Consider the following 16,760-nt stretch of genomic DNA (forward strand, 5'->3'; position numbering starts at 1 on the left):
GTGGTGGTAGCTGTGGTGGCTGTTGTAGCCGTGACAGTAGTGGTAGTTTTATGAAGTCCGTGGTTAATGTAGGTGATTGTGGTAGTGTCTAGTTGTGATGATTTTTATTTTTGTAGTGGAGGTTGTGTGGTATTGCTGGTGGGTGTGGTATTGTTGGTAGTTGTGGTAATGTTGGCTGTTGTAATGTGGGTACTTATGGTTGTTGTAATGTTGGTAGGTGTGGTAATGTTGGTATGTGATAACAATGGTAGTTGTGGCACTGTTGGTAACTATGGCAATATTGGTAACTGTAGTAACATTGGTTGTAGTAGTAATGGTGGCAGGTATAGTAATGGTACTGGAAAACCTGCGCTAATGTTGGTAACGGTGGCAATGCTGGTAGTTGTGCTAATGTTGGTAGCTGTGCTAATGTTGGTTATTGTGGTAATACTGGTAGTTGTGGTAACTGTAGTAATGCTGATTGTTGTAATGGTGGTATTATAGCTGTAATAATGCTGTTCGTTAGTTGTAATGTTGGTAGTTGTGGTAATGTTGGTAGCGGTGGTGACTGAGGTAATATTGGTACTTAAGGTAACTGTGTTGACGCTGGTAGTTGTAGTGATGGTCAAAGTTCTGGTAGCTGTGGTAATGCTTGTAGCTGTGGCTATGTTAACAGTTGTCAGTTTTGGGAGTTTTGGCTGGTAGTTGTGGTAATGTTGGTAGTTGTGGTAATGTTGGTAGTTGTGGTAATGTTGGTACCGGTGGTGACTGAGGTAATATTGGTACTTAAGGTAACTGTGTTAACGCTGGTAGTTGTAGTGATGGTCAAAGTTCTGGTAGGTGTGGTAATGTTGGTAGTTGTGGTAATGTTGGTAGTTATGGTAATGTTGGTAGCTGTGGTAATGTTGGTAGTTGTGGTAATGTTGGTAGTTGTGGTAATGTTGGTAGCTGTGGTAATGTTGGTAGCTGTGGTAATGTTGGTAGCTGTGGTAATGTTGGTAGTTGTGGTAATGTTGGTAGTTGTGGTAATGTTGGTAGCTGTGGTAATGTTGGTACCTGTGGTAATGTTGGTAGCTATGGTAATGTTGGTAGTTGTGGTAATGTTGGTAGTTGTGGTAATATTGGTAGTTGTGGTAATGTTGGTAGTTGTGGCAATGTTGTCAGCTGTGGTAATGTTGGTAGTTTGGTAACGTGGGTAGTTGTAGTAATGTTGGTAGTTGTGGTTGTGTTGGTAGTTGTGGTAGGTGTGGCTGGTAGTACCCAAAGCTTCACTACCTTTACGGGAGAGGGAGGGTGGAGGAGTGGGAGGGAAGGAAGGGAGGGAGGGAGGGAGGGAAGGGGAGGTAAGAAACATGGGGAGGAAGATGATGAATGAGGAGAGAGAGAGAGAGAGAGAGAGAGAGAGAGAGAGAGAGAGAGAGAGAAACAGGGAAGGAGAGAAGAGGAAGAGGGCAGAAGGACGGAAAGCAAAGAAGGGAAGGAAGGATTGAGCGAGGACGGAAGCTGTGTGTATGTGGGAGAGAGAGAGAGAGAGAGAGAGAGAGAGAGAGAGAGAGAGAGAGAGGTAAGAGTAGGTAGGAAGGAAGCACTGAAGGAGTGGGAGGGAGAGAAACAGGGTAGGTTGTGAGTCACAGGGAGGGAAGGGAGTTGGAGTGGGGAGGGGGGGAGAAGGGGGGAAGGTCAAGTAGAAGTAGTAGGAGAGAGAGAGAGAGAGAGAGAGAGAGAGAGAGAGAGAGAGAGAGAGAGAGAGAGAGAGAGAGAGAGAGAGAGAGAGAAACTAAAATAAACAAATGTAATTAATAAAGACAAGAAAGAGCATTCAAAGAGTGCAACAGCCACGCCCACCTGTTGGCCTGAGGGCTAACATTTGACATTATTCTGTGTCTTTGACCTTCGGCCGATTGCTCTCAAAATCGAATTACTTCATCCTTGTGAAACCCCTAACCCTTCCACTAAGTTTGATCCATGTCGGATAAGAAATGCTTTATCTGACCTTACTCCATGCCCTCGACAGTTGACCTTTCACTGTGACTTTGAATTTTGACTGATTGTTCTCAAAATCGAATTGCTGTATCCTTGTCTTACCCTGAGGCAGTCCACAAAGTTTGGTTAGAATTCGTTTAAAATTGTTTACGACGATCTTGCCATCTGATCAAGCCCTCTGTCCTGTCATTCTCTCTCTCTCTCTCTCTCTCTCTCTCTCTCTCTCTCTATATATATATATATATATATATATATATATATATATATATATATATATATATATATATATATATATATATAAAGTCAACATCTCAGGTGATCCTCAACTCTTCCACCAAGTTTGGTTCAAATCAGATTAAAACTGTTTTAGATATTTTGTTCACACACAGACATACGAGTCGAACTTTGGCCTTAGTCTGTGACTTTGACCTTTGCACAACAGTTCTCTAAATTGGAGCACTTCCTTCTTGCCTTACTCTGACACCTTCCCCGAAGTTCGGTCTTAATGAGAGAGAAACGATGAAAGTTGACCTTGCAAGGCCAAACTGTGATGTAAATTGTGACCTTGACGTTTAACCTGTTATTTTAAAAAATAGATTAACTTTAGGCTGACCCTCAAGTCTTCCACTAATTTTGATTAAAATGACAAAAACTGGGTTATTTTATTGACGCACAGACAGGTAGACAGTCAGAAAGACACACGCCAGGGCAAAACATACGACTTCCTTTGCAAGGGTGGGTGTAATAATAAGAGATAATGGAAAGTAAGACCGTGATTAATCTGCAGAGAGAGAGAGAGAGAGAGAGAGAGAGAGAGAGAGAGAGAAGGTTCATAGAGCAAGGTAGGTAAGCATGGACAGGAGGAAAGAGAAGGAGGGAGTGGAGAGAAGGGGGGAAGGGAGAGGACGGGATTGGAGAGAAGGAAGGAGGAGGAGAGGGAGGGAATGGAGAGAAGGAGGGAAGGGGAGGAGAAGGGAATGGAGGGAAGGGGAGGAGAAGGGAATGGAGGGAAGGGGAGGAGAAGGGAATGGAGGGAAGGGGAGGGGAAGGGAATGGAGGGAAGGGGAGGGGAAGGGAATGGAGGGAAGGGGAGGGGAAGGGAATGGAGAAAAGGAGAGGGAGGGAGTGGAGAGAAGGAGGGAGAGGAAGAGGAAGGGAGTGGAGAGAAGGAAGGAGGAGGAGAAGGAGGGAGTGAAGAGAAGGGAGGGAGGGAGGAAGAGAGGAGAGGGGATGGGGGGAGGGGGCGTGGGTGGCACATCTCCACACCCTTCACCATTTACAGAGGCCGGTCAACGCACTCCCTCCCTCACTCCCCTTCCCTCCCTCCCTCACCCCCAATCCCACCCTCCCTCCCTCACTCCCTATCACTCCGTCCGACGCTCCTTATGATTCCTTCCCTCATTCCCTACGACTCCCTCACCCCTTCACTCCCTCGCTCCTTCCCTATGACTCCTGTACTCCCCACCACTCCTTCATCCTTCCAAATATCTCTGCCACTGACTCCCTTATCGAATAATCCTTACAATTCCATCATTTACAACACACCACAAGATATAAATACCGGTAACACAACCTTTGGGAATCGTTAGGCTAGTTGACAGCATCCTTCACCTGGACTTCGTTGTTCCACAGCTGGATAATAGCACTGTTAAGGTGTGTAGGAGAGAGGCGATGGCCGGGTACAGTAGACAATGATATAATAGTAGCTGCAACCCCCGCCCACTGGACGCGAACAATTCGACTGTAGGCTGAAGTTGCCATTTTCCTGCCGTCCATCATCTTACTTTCGGGCATAGGCAGGGAGCTGAGGGATGTCTGTATTTCTGGGCAGGGAGGTTGCCCGGCCATATCAGTGACACCACGAGAAGGCGTCCCTCACCAGCATCGATAACAATTGTATAGATTTGTAACGCAAGTGGAGTAAAGAAGTCAGCTAATCAAATGGCAGAAAAAAAAAAAGTGTGCTTAGATGGTATGGTCATATGGAGAGGAGGGGTTTGACGGGTGGTGAGAGGAGCTTATACGGTTGAGACTGAGGGTAGGAGGAGGCCTGCAAAACCACGAAGCTGAATGAAGAATGCATGTGAATGTGTCAGTGAGCAAAGTATGGTGGTTCAAGAAACAAAAGAATTAACAGAGGGCAGAAAGGGATGGTTTCTGAAGTATGCACGGAGATGTTCTCTCTCTCTCTCTCTCTCTCTCTCTCTCTCTCCATAAAGAGTTCACCACACATAACTCCCTAGAAGAAAGCCTACACACAGCTCATTGTCTAAATATGAATACATCAGAAGGTGAGTGCATTCGTATCTTGCAATAGCCATATCGCTTTTAAGTCACGTAGCTCACTGTTAATCTGGGTACTAAAAACTGGACACAGTTTCCGCGAAAAGAGTTGGGGGGAAAAATACTAAAACTGACAGACCAATGCATTTTTGGTGGGTGAGCAGACAGCGCTAATTAGTTTTGTATTACCGAGACAGGTGGGGTGACTGGTGATGAGAGGCTGATGAATCCACCGCCATGATAGGCAGGGGGGTCAGACATACACCACCTCAATTCTCGTGTGTTGCGGGGACGGCTGTCTGCTGGTGTGAGAAGCCCAGATACTGTGGCTGTCTTGTGAAATTAGTAATCAATCATGCAATTATTCAACGTAAAAAGCAGACATTGCAAAGTATAAAAAATGTCATGGGAGGTAGGCAATGATGCAGGGTCGACATTGGTTTGGTGAGAGTCGTTCCCGCGACATACGTCAGTTGGGATGCATGACATTTGGACCAACCTGTATTAATCTAGTTCATTACTGGTGCATCCGGCAGATCTGACAGTTTAGGAAAGACTTTTTGAGCTGGATGGATTAGACAGCCTTCACCTACCGCTTCGCTACATGGCGCCTCACCTAACCTGCGTATAATTACCTGGTGGTGACGGGAATAAATTGCAACACATATTTATTTTGTATTCCATGGCCAGGCGTGACGGGCAGTGAGGGAATTTTAACAAGTACATTACCATGACATTATTGTTATTAGATTCTTGCAGCCTTCACACGAATAATGGCTGGCAGGCAAGGGGTAGTGAAGCCCGTATCTAGCACCTGTGGCTCCAAAAGACACTCATAAGCTAAATGAAACTGTACTCTTATGTTTGTCTATCTATCTTTCTTTCTATCTATCTCTCTATCTGTCATGCAATCCGTTTCTGTCATCAGGAGCGTAGGGACCTGGACATTTAAAGCGGTATGTGACCAGTCTCGTTCATCCCTGAGTGGCATTATGTGAGCAGTTAACCCGTCCCTCGGATGTAAACCTTTACATGCTCCATCACTTAGAGCGACATAACCCACTAAACCACCATGGGTCCATTTGGTTATATGGTTACTACCCAACGGAATATGTGATTATCTGGGTTACAGTGTAGAACCATCTAGATGCAGCAATACAACCAATGAGTGGATGGTATGCATCAGCCACTACAAAACAGCAGTAACAAAATACACAGTACATCATGGAACTGAAGGGATTAAACAATAACTATAAAGAGGTGTTTTGGTATTAATTTCCTGCCACATCCCAAGACGATTTTATTTACATCACAGGAGTACAGTATCAGACAAAGCTAGTACAAGGCTTGATCAAACCCCTCCAGGTGGACAAATGTTCCTTAAATTAAATGAAATTTTCTGTATATAGCAAAAATTATATAAAAGACGCCTTCGTGGTGAAGTAGTAAAGTAGAAGGATAGATTGCCAACATTGCCAGGGGAATGTAGAATGACCCCCACACAGCAACAGTACAACACTTCTCGCAAAAGTTGGTAAACTCTACGGAGTCGTGTTGCCATTTCATTAAATATGTGTTGAACTTTGACCTCATAAAATCCTTTTAAAAAGCCACAATTCACAGAATGAAAAAGGCGTCTGGGGGTATTTGCCCACTGAACAATTGTACCAAGTCTGAAGCAAACTGCTGATATGAAGGACTGGCATCAAAGTGAAGTTTGAAAGAAATAAAGGAAGAAAAAGAAAAAGAAGGAAAGAAAACAGAGAGAACAAAAGAATGGAACTGAGAGAAGATGAAGAAGGAGGAGGAGGAGAAGATGAACGAAAGAAAGAAAGAAAGAAAAGAAAGAAGGAAAAGAAGGAAGCGAGCAAATACAGTATGGTCTCCTTATAAAACTATGTAATGGTAGCAAGAACAAACAAACAAACAAAAAAAAAGCGTCCTGATTGTGAAGAGTTAAGCTGCATGTAACCGTGTGGTGGTGGCGAAAGTAACCCCTTCAGCCCGAGCGAAGTTTATTTTAGCATGTTCTTGTTGACACCAGAGGAGTTTAGTCAGCTTGGGGAAGGCGTCTCGTACTGAAGGCGCTCATTACGAATATACCTAACCCTTCCAGTTCGAAATGTCAATCGTTAGATGAAACAGATCGTCCGAAGGCAAGAATAAAATCATAAAACCGCGTCCCTGGGCTTAAATAATGATACCATAACAACAACAACAGCACTACTACTACTACTACTACTACTACTACTACCACCACCACTACTACTATTAATAAAGAAAAAACTAAATGTATTCATTTCAAACAAAAGTCAGTTTTTATAAGTGATAGTTTAAATTTGAACAGTGACCACACCGAAGTGGTAAACTGCTATAAATATTTGGGACATTATATTTTATATAATTTTTGTGGTTTTAATGATATAGAGTTTAGGCTGAATAACTTTTATGCCTCTTTTAACACTATCTTTAGGGATTTTAGTCATGTAAATATTGATACCTTTTCATTCTTATTTAATTCATATTGTGTTCCACAGTATGGTCTTCCTCTATGGAATGCAAAAAGTTTTAAAACAAATATTTTTAAATGTTTTGAACTGGCATACAGTAAGGCTGTGAAAAACAGGTGTGGTGTTGCTGTTCATGCTAGTAGCCATATAACAGCTAATAACTGCAGTCAGACGCTACTTAAACACCACACGGCTCGGACCCAAGCCAGGTACATCAAGACACTACAGAAAAATCACAACCCGCTTATCAGATTTCACATTCCACATTGATCGAATGGCGTACTTGTTAACAGTGTTGTTTCCCTGTTCAGAAATGAGTATGAACTGGATGTTCCTGGAGAAAGTTTGGATGCTATAACCTCTCGCATAATGTGGTACAAAGACATGAGGATAGGAGGGGACACTGTATATTCTATGGATTTTAGTGCACTTGTCATATGGGTGTGGGATTGATGTAGATTTTAATTCATTTATCTTTTTTAAATTAAGTTTTTATTTATTAGAGACATTTTAAAAATATTTTAACCATATGTTTTTGTTTATTTATTTTTTTATATATATATTCTACCTGTCATGGAACTTTATAATGTTTTTATTATTTTTTATTAATTTTATTATCTTTTATTATTTTATTGGTTTTTAATACATGACTTATTTTTAAAAAACTTTCTTCTTTTTTCTTTTAAGCAAAGTTTTAATGAAATGGGTACAATATTTTGAAAGCATATGTTGGTTTTGGGATCATTTTTTAAAATTAAACATTTTTGGTATTATTTTTATCATGTGTGGAGTGATTAAAAAAATAGTTGTCTTTTTATTGGGCATTTCTGTTTTTTGTTGTTGTTTTTCTTTTGATATTATTTTTTACTGAATATTTTTAACAATTGCCAGACAGCTTCCGCTTGTGCGTACATGGGTTACATGTCTTTGTAGAGAAGGAAATGAATAATAAGTGTAGACTGAAACAATGATGACGGTGTAAAGGATGCTGTGAAGGATATACTTTGTTACATACAGATTGTTACCTTATAGAATGATATCAAAATATGTAATTACATTACGAAATGAAATGAAATGAATGAATGAATGAATGGCTACTACTACTACTGCTGCTGCTGCTACTACTACTACTACTTATTATTGTTAGTATTATTATTATTATTGTTATTATTATTATTATTATTATTATTATTATTTCCTGTACACCAGGAAACCATTTACTACGCTGGGTGGTAACCATATAACCAAATTATGGCCCCTGGTGGTTTAGTGGGAAATTAAGGTGCTCCAGTTGGATTCAGCTCGTATAGGTTTATATCCAGGGGATGGTTGGGGTTTATTGCCCACGTAATGCCATTCAGGGATGAGTGAGGCTGGTCACTCTCATCTTAAATGTCAAGACCAACTTTCCTAGCCCCGGGTTCCTACGCTCCTCATGGGGCGACATAGGACTGGATGGTGGGTGGATGGATGGATGGATGATTATTATTATCATTATTATTATTATTATTATTATTATTATTATTATTATTATTATTAATATTAGTAGTTATTATTATCATCATTATCATTATTATTAAATATCATTTTCATTATCATCTAAAGCAGCGGCAGCATTAGAAAAAGTTGAAACAGAAGAAGAAGAAGAAGAGGTAATTAGTAGTAGTAGTAGTAGTAGTTTTAGCCGTAGGTCCATGTAGAATGTGAACTCAGTGTACTGAAGGCTGAAGTTGAAGTTCTACTACATTTAGGGGCAAAGGAGCTAGGGCCATCAAGCACAGGGCGTCTTGTGTGGGTTAGACTTGCTTCCCCCACACGATATTATTCAGGCCAGGGGAGCCATCAGCAGGGGTTTTCGTGTGAGCCAACTGAGCCACTCCCACAACCCAACACAGTAAGGACCAGTGCCACGATGTTTGATAAATTCTGGTCTTGAAGTATGGATGAGTCTGCTTGGTTACTACGCATGATTCACCTTGACCTGGCCCAAATTTTCGTCCTCTTATAGTTTATTTCATACGGCTCAGTGGCATGAAAAAGTCAGTGCTACAACTCTACATCATGTCTGCAGCACTGATTCGTGACTAGCATCATACCCTAGTGTTAAGTTCGCCTTCGGGATGGACGTGGAAATCTTAGGCCAAGTTAGAGTTAAAAAAAAAAAAAAAACAAAGAGTATGGTCAAATTTGCCCTCCCATCCGACTCCAGCGCCACAGACTAAGCCTCCAATGGGTGATGAGTCAGTGTCAGGTGGTAACAAACAGGCAACAGTCGTGAAAGGGTTAATGCAGCTGTGTCCATCCCCTGCACTTCCACGTGTCTCCTCCAAACTTAATAAAGCCGTATGGAGGTTGAAAGAATAAAATAATATACAGTAGATGGCTGCATTTCGTATTATTTCTGCTTGTATACTCCTTGCACTTTAAGTTGGCCTAAAACTGCCGTCTCTCCATCTTGAATGCCGGGGTGTAACAAGAGATTAAAAGCAGAATACGAAGCTAGTGGCGAAAAAGTGCTATTGGGAAGAATTGCTACAGCACCACCTTCTTCTGCCACTGAGCTACGTGAGATAAGTTACAATCGGACGTAAGTCAGGGTGGAGTTAGGGCGAACTAACTACAGCAGGGAGTGGGGGTCCGTTCACACGACACTTTTCGAACTGGAGGTCACGTTCTTTATATCTTACAAACGCTCTGAAGGATCGGAGTAGGACGCCTTCACGTGGTGGCATTAATACAACCGGGAGGTGAAACTGCCTGGTTTTACACACATCCCTCGCCCCTTCCTATCCCCGGATAGAGGATGGTGAGCTGCAGGATGGGTGAGGGGGCAACTTCAGCCTGCAGTACACCAGGTGAACATGTCAATGAGCCTGGGGCTACGACTACCACCATGACTACCGCAAACACAGTGATACGGGACACATACTACTCACTTCATTCTTGGTGTCTGCTGACGATTTTATTCAGTTGCAGTGAGGCGTTTTCCAGTGGGAGAGTTAGATATGGCATTAAAATCGCTGTCCTTCCACTTCCAGACGCTTTTTCGTAGTTGAATAAAATCGTCTGGCAGCAGCAGGAATATACCCAAACAAAACAGTCCGTCACTCGGTTTCAAAGGGTTTCGTTCACTGAAGGACGGATTCTCTCAGCTGACTGAAACCGTCTGAAGGAAACAAGAGTATTATGATCTAGACTTTATAGTACTGGAGGGGTTGGGATGAATTGAATCGTCTGAATGCAGCAAGAATATTTAAAGGACGTCCACGGTTAAACAGGTTAAAGCAGCAGCAGCAGCAGCAGCAGTAGAAGTAGTAGTAGAAGTAGTAGTAGTAGTAGTGGTAGTAGTAGTATTAGTATTAGTAGTAGTAGTAGTTCCAAACCCAGGTTCATCTGAAACACACCCGGTGGGTCCTGCAGTCTACCATCCTGGAGCTGAGGGACGTTTGTATAACCTGGCAGTGAAGCCGCCCAGTCATATCAGTGCCACCAGGTGAAGGCGTCCCTCTCCAGCACCGGTTAAACAGGTAAAACAGGTAAACAAAGGTAGGGCTCAACCTCCTGCATCCCATGACGTCATTACTTATTTTATTCCCGGAGCCAACAAACGATGCTAATCAATCACAAGAGCCCTGTAGGATGAAGGGAGACGTGGCGGCCGTGTCTACCCCCCCCCCCGTCGAAAACTATATCCTAGAGAAAAGTTCGACGAGCAATACCAAAACGAATTCAAAATGGCGTCCTCAGTTAAAAAAAATATATGGGCCAGTATTCTCGCGGGCTTAGGCTTCGTTGCACCTTTTCCTTGGTGATTTATTTTGCCTGGTATACCTTACCACTCTCCTGTATGGTGTGCATGTTTTTAATACGTGCGTACATTGCATAAAGAACATATCAAAGAATGTTAACTTGTTTGACGGTAAAGAAGAGCTGTTATAACCCCCGTAGTAGTGGTGGTGGTGGTGGTTGTAGTAGTAGTAGTAGTAAGAAGAGCTGTTACAACCCCCGTAGTAGTAGTATAGTATTAGTATTAGTAGTAGTAGCAGTAGTAGTAGTAGTAGTAGTAGTAGTAGTAGTACTAGTAGTACTAGTAGTAGTAAAAGTAATAGTAATAATAATTATAACAGTAGTAGTAGCAGTAGTAGTAGTTGTTGTTGTTGTTGTTGTAGCAACCCCAAGCTCCTCTGAATGTGAAATCTGTTGGACTGCAGACTTGAGGTGCCCTCCTGCTGCAGCCAACCATCCTCCTCTCGGGTGATGGGAGTTGAAGGACGTGTATATAACCAGGTAGTGAAGCAGCGCAGCCATATCGGTACCTTCTTTGCTGACGACAATACGGCTCAACGGCCCGTCTTCTCCTCACCTCTAGCACTTCTTCCTTACTAGCACATTTTTTTTTGTTTTTAATGCAGTCTATGCCAATAAGAAAATGAAAATACCGTATGAAAATAACAGTTCATATTTTTCGTTCATCCCTTCAATCCCGTGATTAAGATTCCTGCTCTTTGCATACCAATATATACAGCGAGAGTCTTTGCTAACAAAGGGATGGATACAGCCTAGCTGAACCCCGTCGTTACAGCAGATCCCCTCTAAAGAAAGACGTCTGGCTATAACAAGAACAGAGTACACCTGAAGCCTACAAGATTACCAGACGTAGGCAGCAACCACACACCCACATACCTCTGTGCAAACTGCCATAATGATCTAGTGAACATACAAGAACACGGGATCCCAACTTTTGCGTTGATGTGGATTAACCTTTGACCCCACAGAGCCCAATAAAAACCTAAAAAACAAACCAAAACCAAAACCAATGGAAAAGGTGTCTGGTGGTAACTGGCCAAGGAATCATTGTACTGAGTTGAAAGTGATCTGGTGGAGAAATAATGGAAAGACATCAAACTGAAGTGTCAGCAAGAAAGAATTAAAGGAGGAGGAGGAGGAGGAGGAGGAAGAAAGAAAGAAAGAAAGAAAGAAAGAAAGAAAGAAGGAAAGGAAGGAAGGAAGGAGGAAGGAAGCTGAAGGGAGGAAGGAAGAAAGAAAGAAACTGAGCAAGGACATCGCCTCCTCACTACCTTGTTGAGACCTAAAAATACATCACCGAACTGAAAGGGTTAATAAGGCGCTGGTGAAGAGTGCCCAAGATGACGGGCTTAGGGCTCCAAGACAGGCTACCCAGATCACCCCAGCTACAAACAATCCTACTTGAGAAACATTTGGTAAGATTTGTCTGGGCGGGAAGGACAAGGAAGAGAGACAAGGAAGAGAGAGAGGAGAAATAGCTAACCTTGTCCCTCCTGTACAACCCTTAGTTTCGATCAGTTTTCTGTTGTCTGTATGATTTGGTCTTAAAGGATAGACAAGGACTAGACGGTGCATAAACTTAATTATCTCTCTTCCTCTTCCTAAAAAAAAAAAAAGTGCTGAAGAGGGACGCCTACATGTTCTGGCACCGATATAGACGAGCTGCTCCACTGCCCGGTTATAGACGTCCCTCAGCTCCCTGTCCTTCAAAACGAGGATGGTGAACTGCAGGAGGAGAGCAACTTCAAGCCAACAGACCACCGGGTTCACGTTCAGATGAGCCTGGGGTTGCGACTACTACTACTACTACTACCAGCTGCTCACCATCTTCAACCCTACTGCTACTACTCGTCCTACCAAAACCAAACTATTTACAGGAGCTACGAGATCGTGAGTAAATCTGACCAATCCTGCCTTTGTTGACATTTCGATGGTGTATCTTTCTGTAGTGTGTTCTGCAGAAGATTGTATTCGGCGTAAGAGAGGGTTATGATGCTGCTGTGTCGCCCCTGCTGTTTAAAAAGTCCTTCCCTAAAATCAATAAAACCCTCTAGTGGAAGCAGGAGCGAGCCAATAAAATACACAGTCGGATTAGCTGAGTTTAGGCGATCAGGGCTCTCTCTCTCTTTCTCTCTCTCTCTCTCTCTCTCTCTCTCTCTCTCCGTTGTCCCCTCATCTCCCTCTCCCTGTTACTCCCTCTTCTTCTCATCCTCCCTCACACACACGACCTCTCTCCCTCTCCCCCTTCCTTGCTCCCTCACACACAACTTCCTCCCCCACTCTCCTCCTCCCTTTCTCTTCCTCTCCTGCTTCCCTCTCTCTCCCCTTTCCTCCTTCTTTCCCCTCTCCCTCCCCCTTCCTCCCTCTCTCCCCAATCCCTCCCTGCCTCCCTCCCTCTCTCATCATGCCCTCCTCTCCCCCTTCCCCGGCCACTCCCTGTTTCCAAATAGAGTATAACGGGAATGAAAACAAAGACGAAGAGAAATTATTATTATTATTATCATTATTATTATTATTATTATTATTTTATCATCATTTATTCCTATAATTATAATCAATAATGGTCGCGGTAGCAGTAATAGCAGGAGACAGGAGTACTTGTTGGAGTAGTGGCAGTTGCACTGTTATACTGAACGTATTGCATTTGTTTACGTAATGGTAAAAATAATCAATAAATCAAGAAGTAGAAGCTGCCATCCAGGGAAAGTTGTGTCTCTGTAAGGAAACAAGAAAATATCACTAAAATAAAGACAGATTCATGCTGAGAGGCCTGGACACTTCGCTCAAGAGGCTGAAGGTCGTAGGGAGAGTGAAAGGTGCCTCTGAGGTGACTACCAGTGGACATGAAGAGCTCAGAATACCGTACCAGTTAACTCTTGCACTAGTAAGCCCGCCTGGAGAGGAAAGACGTGACAGTGTGTGCCTAGACGGGTACTGCATGTCTGCCGAAATGGGAATGGGATGCAAGCAATGGGCTCCGAGGAGCAGTGACCAGTGAAATTGCGACAGGACAGATGCAGCATTACGGTGATGAGAGAAAGAGTGAGAGTCAGTGGAAGGCGGGACGCTGACAAGACGATGGGCCTTTGATTTCCACCCTGTTTAGAAGTGCTGTATACCCTCACACGGCAGGGACAACTCTACAATTACTCGTTACATTCTAACTTACATTACACGATGCATTCTAGCTTCAGACAGTTTCAAATAAAATTGAGTCACAGCAGCCTGAGAATTACTACTGTCAACATTAACTCTCATGGTCCGGACGTTTAGCTCAAGCATTTTACTTCCACCAATTCCAAACGATTTCATTCAGCCGTGTGAGTTACTGGAGCTTAAATGTACTGAATATACTAAGTACCGAAGCTCCCCCTCCCCCCCCCCCGACACACAATGGACAACTGTACTCAAAACGGGCGATAAAAGACAGCTGTACAGAGTGGACAACTGAGTAGCTACTGTCAAAGGCGGCACGGAGTCGGCTCAGTACACACAACCTGTGAGAAGCTGGCTTTTGAAAACGTCACGTGATTATTCCTGATTACGTCACGCGAAAAGACGCTCCGAAGACACACAGACAAGATGAATGTGTGTTGTGGAGGATGCGGGCGGGGCCATGCGGAAGACTGTAGTTGAAAGAGACAGGAACTGAATTTCTGAACGACTAAAAAAAAAAATAGTTTCATTTAGCCGATTCTTGAAAAAAAAAAAAAAAAAAAAAAAGATCCAGAACTTGTGTCAAGGCCAATATTTTCCTTATAAACCATTACTTATTGTTATCATTAATGTACTAAACATTATTATAATTATATTGACATTTCTAGCATCGTCACATAATCACTAGCCTCCTTGTAGTGCAGAGTCAAAACAAGTATTAGGGGGAGGGAGGGGCAACGGGGCTGCTACTAACAATCCAGTCATATCAGTAGGTAATGGGCGTCAAGGTGTATTACATGCCACAGACTATCGTTCTTTTATACTAACTCGAACCTGATTTGTACTACTTGCGGCTTATTTCACGTACCACGTGGGACGAAATAAACAGTGCTACAGCTTTACATTCTTCCCACGGCACTTCTTCGTGACTTGCGCCATAGTCCAGCGTTAGACTCTCGTTACGGTATGCAGCATGGGATGATAGTTTGGGGCCACCTTAGAGAACAAACCAGATATCGTTTAGAATCATGCAGTGGCGTGAATGGACACAGGAAAGTTACACTGATCTTAGCCTTATATCAACGATGGGTAATCCAGCAAAACCTGTCGTTTGATGTGTCACTTTGCTGCACGCCAGGGTTGTAGTGATATATATATATTCTTATTAAGTTACTGACCTACTGGCACATTTTTATTATTATCTTTATTACTGCAACAATGAATATCTCTAAGGAAAACAATATTCTCTCTCTCTCTCTCTCTCTCTCTCTCTCTCTCTCAAATTACGGCAGAGGTGAAAGGTCAAGGTCACTTAGGGTCAATTTGTACAATGCTGACGGATTAGAAGGGATGAAGGAGTGACGGGGTGAGGGAGTGAGAGAGGGTGAGGGAATGATAGGGAGTGAAGGAAGGAGCGATATGGGGTGAGGGAGTGATATGGGGTGAGGGGGAAGTGACAGGATGTGAGGGTGTGACAGGGGGTGAAGAAGTGATAAGTGGTGAGGGAGGGAGGGAGAGGATGTAAAGGAGTGATAGGGGGTGAGGGAGGGAGTGATAGAGGGTGAGGGAGTGATAGGGGTGAGGGAGGGAGTGATAGGGGGTGAGGGAGTGATAGGGATGAGGGAGGGAGTGATGGGGGGTCGGAGTGATAGGGGGTGAGGGAGGGAGTGATAGGGGGTGAGGGAGTGATAGGGGGTGAGGGAGGGAGTGATAGGGGGTGAGGGAGTGATAGGGGGTGAGGGAGGGAGTGATAGGGGGTGAGGGAGGGAGTGATAGGGGGTGAGGGAGTGATAAGGGATGAGGGAGGGAGTGATAGGGGGTGAGGAAGTGATAGGGGGTGAGGGAGGGAGTGAGGGAGGGAGTGATAGGGGGTGAGGGAGGGAGTGAGGGAGGGAGTGATAGGGGGTGAGGGAGGGAGTGAGGGAGGGAGTGATAGGGGATGAGGGAAGGAGAGAGGGAGTAGTACTGGCTGAGGGGGAAAGTATCAATGCAGAGCAAAGCAAACAGCGACAATTCTGTGGATGGCTTCGTGGTTGTTTGTTGTAGGGAAAGTTATAACTAACAAATCCATTCTCTGAGTTAAGAACAAGGATTGAAGAGTAGGAAGGGCCCCCCGCCCACCAAATCCTACAGCCGAACCAGCAGGAAATTGTAAGAAGGACCATCAAGCGGCACAGAAAAGCTACAAGGAAGTTTCATGAGAAAGATGGAATGGAATTTATATTCTACACTATTATAACCTGGAGGGAAAGTAGCATTAAGTTGATATGTGCAGTATGCATCGACGTTGTTCTGTGGTTGTGTTCTCCAAGCTCTAAGCTGTAAAAAAAAAAAAAAAAAAAAAAAAAAATATTGCTCAAGAGTGAACATATTTAGCTGAGGATTAGAGGATAAATACTTCCCCGAGCGATTTTTAAAGGTTAGTACCGAATCACAGTTTACCACAATGTAGGGCACTTCGTTCCATACATTCACACTTATGAACATGAAATGCATGGCTGCATCTGACTGGAACCTTTTGCTAATGATTTTATGAACACTACTGTAACTGTAGTACCGGTATATCTCGACAGATCTATTGTCAAGTATTTTTTGAGAGCCATATTATCATGTCCTTTGAATATTCTGAATAACTGAATTAAATCTCCTCGTACCATGCACTTAGTTTGGGTAGAGTCAGCGCTTCCAAGCAATCCATAGTCTATGCTTTATTTCTCACGGCGTCATTTTTGTCACCTTTCACTGTACTCTCATTTTTTTTTTCTTTTTAGTACGCATTTTTTTTTTCTTTTTTGTAATAAACAGACCATGATTGAACACAGTACTTTAAAGTGTAGAAGTACTATAGTTCTTTCACCTTCATTCAGCCCAGGTTTTCGTCCCTATATAACTAATTTTACTAGCAGAAAAAAAAAAATTCTGCGGCTCCACATCCTTTCCAGGGCACTTCCTCGTGGCTAGTATCATACTCTAGAGTCAGTCAATTGTGGCAACTCAGCATTCAAGATGGAGAGATGGCTATTTCAGGCCCATTAGAAAAAA

Source organism: Coenobita brevimanus, chromosome 85 (genome assembly GCF_032717465.1).
Source record: "Coenobita brevimanus isolate Jiangsu-jjx chromosome 85, ASM3271746v2, whole genome shotgun sequence".
In the NCBI taxonomy this organism is placed as follows: domain Eukaryota; kingdom Metazoa; phylum Arthropoda; class Malacostraca; order Decapoda; family Coenobitidae; genus Coenobita; species Coenobita brevimanus.